The sequence below is a fragment of the Sinocyclocheilus anshuiensis genome, unplaced genomic scaffold, assembly GCF_001515605.1.
Source record: "Sinocyclocheilus anshuiensis isolate Anshui unplaced genomic scaffold, SAMN03320099.WGS_v1.1 scaffold2201, whole genome shotgun sequence".
In the NCBI taxonomy this organism is placed as follows: Eukaryota; Metazoa; Chordata; class Actinopteri; order Cypriniformes; family Cyprinidae; genus Sinocyclocheilus; species Sinocyclocheilus anshuiensis.
In genome coordinates this window covers 3,203-6,092 of record NW_015552525.1, presented here as the reverse complement: position 1 = coordinate 6,092, position 2,890 = coordinate 3,203, and the positions used below count along the sequence as shown (strand labels likewise).

The window sequence follows — 2,890 nt, the reverse complement described above, 5'->3', positions numbered from 1 at the left end:
CACTCTTTCATGGTTTTATCACAAGATGATTATGTTTGCTTTGTTTTTGTATGTGTTTAAGTCCTAAACAGCAAATCTTTGTACTACACGAATACAGAATTGGACAATAAATTGGTGTTGAACTGTTATTGAGTCTGTTTTGTGGAAATATTTCACCTCCAGTATCGTTATCGTTAACAGTGTAATTATGTGATATTAGGAGGTTAACGTGGCTGTAGCCGACAGTGATAAAAGTGAATCTTGGCAAATCCCAGAAGGGAATCATACTGGGGTTAAAGGAAAAGTTTACAGAAACAGTGTTAAAAAAAAAAAAAAATAATAATAATAATAAAATTAAAGAAAAATTGACTAAAATGAATAAATATTAAAATGTGTGTAAATATATAAATTGTATTAAAATAAGTAAAAATGGTTGAAATCGAGAAATAATAAAAAGTGACTTAAAAATGTATAAGTAAATAATGCTACAATTAATAAATTATTTAAATACATTTGATTACAATAAATAAAAATGTAAAAGTAAATAAAATTAAACTGATATTAATAAATAATAAAAAGCAAATTAAATAAAATAATTAAAATTAAAATTATTAATATTACCAAAATAATGAATGCATTTAAAATTCATTAGATTAAAAATAAACATTTGATTTAAATAAAATAAAAAGATTACAATAAATAATTAAAAATATGTACTTGAATAAAAATGTATAAGTAAATAATGCTACAATTAAAAAATATTTAAATAAATTTGATTACAATAAATAAATAATGAAAATGTATGTAAATATATAAATTTGATTACAATAAATAAAAATGGTTAAAATAAAGAAATAATAAAGTTATTTAAATAAATAAAAATGTAAAAGTAATAATAATAAAAAGCTAATAAAATAAAATAATTAAAAATAGTCATTAATATTACTAAATATAATTAAGCAAAAATGTATTAAAATTAATTAGATTCAAATTAAAGAAACATTTGATTTAAATAAAATAAAAAGTACAATAAATAATGACACATTAATTTAAATAAATAAAAATGATTAAAATAAAATATCAAAAATTGATTAAAAAAATAAAGAATAAATAAATGCCTACATCAAAAAGTACAGTGCTATAGAGAGCAGAATTAAGCAAAATAATGGAATGTAGCCTAATAGATTAAATAATGTTACACGTATTTATATGATTTTACAGTATAATGGAGGATTGTATTTAGGGGTCTGTGGAATCTAAAAGATTGAAAGCCCTAATCATAGTAGCACGGTATCAGCACGGTATCACCGCGGTACTCTCAGCCAGAGAAACTGAAGGTCGCTGTGACGGCCAGCACTGATACATGCTGCTAATAAGAGTCTGCAGACAGTATCGTGTGGGGCTAACAGATGAAGAAGAAGAGGAGTTTCTCACACGCTGTGGCTGCCGCGGTGCATTGTGGGAGCCGCCGATTGGCGCATTTCCGCTGCCATTGTGCGCGAGAGACGGTAAATAACACTGAAGCTCCGCTCGAAACACTCTTTAAACACCACTTCTGCTGAGGTAAGGCCGTCAAGGCAGAGGAAATACTAATGTGTTCGGTTTAATTGTTGTTTTAGATGGAAAATGTCGTGTTCTGTGTGAATTCGTGTCGGTTTGAGCGGGTTTGTGTTTATTTGAGTGAAATCCTGAAGCGCTTCAGCCGCGAAATCCATACAAAATTAACGGATATTTCACAAACGCCGAAAAACACCATAAACGCCTCCGTTCCTGCTTTAAACGTCTGATAGTGCAGCCCTAGAGTGTTTTCTTTGTAGTCCGAGTGCAACTGGTAAGAACAGCGGGGTGCTTCGTAGAGAAATTGTCGAAGTTTTATCGTTAGTTCTTCTCTTTTCTCGCTCAGTTTTCGGCGCGGATCAAACAGGCGCCATGATGTTCACAGATGAGGGGCGGGGCTTACGCCGACCGTGTGGTCTGTTTCCTGTCCTCTGATTGGTCGGCTCATGAATATATGATTATAAAGAGGCTGGCCTTTGTGGCATGATTGACATGTTGAGCTTGCTGTTGTTTTCAAGCATCTATCCTCAACTGTACTTTTATGACTGTCTGTATGACATGATTATTATTTTTTGAAATATCGTTTTTTTTATAGATCTTTTTTTAAGCAGGGGTTTTCAAGCTGGTTCGTGAAAAGTTTAGAGGAAAAAAGTGTAAAATAAATAATTAACAAAAATAAGATTAAACTAATTAACTAAAGAAATACATTTGATTAAAAAACAATAAATCAATTAATTTATAATAAATACATGTGATTAAAATAAATAAGTTAAATCAGAAACTAATAAAAAAAAGATTAAAATAGGTGATATTAAAATAGTTTAAAATAAAATTATTGAAATATTTAATCACATTTATTTGTTTTAATCAATTATTAATTTTAATTTATTTTAATCAATTTGCTTTAATCATGTATTTTTATTTATTTAAATCACGTTTTATTCATTCATTTATATAATTTACTTATTTTAATTGTATTTTATTTACATAATTTACTTAATCATATGATATTTTCGTTTTAGTTACTTAAATCATCTCTCTCTCTCTCCCTCTCTCCCTCTCTCGCTCTGTGTGTCTCTCTCTGGCTGTTTGTTGGTAGTTTTAGAGTTCAGTCCTGGTGGGGCGGTGGGTGGTGATGTACGTGGTGTTTCTCTGTTTTTTGGGTAGCAGACTATTAGGGTACTTCCTGTTTGCATGTACCAGCCCGTGACTGATCGGCCTCACACACGCACACATACAGACACGCACACAGACACACACAGACAGACACGCACACAGACACACACACAGAGACAGACAGACACACACACACACACAGACACACAGACACACACACACAAACACACACAAACAG

At 30.4% G+C, this 2,890-nt stretch overlaps 1 protein-coding gene across 2 annotated transcripts in view; it reads left to right on the top strand.

Moving 5' to 3' along the window:
* LOC107663553 (histone H3.3) overlaps positions 1 to 2,810 on the top strand; it is a 5,714-nt gene extending 2,904 nt beyond the window's left edge. The window contains exon 5 of one of the 2 annotated variants that reach the window (XM_016453792.1): positions 2,584 to 2,810. The gene's annotated coding sequence lies outside the window, so the exon portion shown is untranslated. Of the gene's footprint in view, positions 1 to 2,572 lie in introns of both variants that reach the window. The other variant, XM_016453794.1, reaches the window with a different exon arrangement.
* Positions 2,811 to 2,890: the final 80 nt, after the last annotated feature.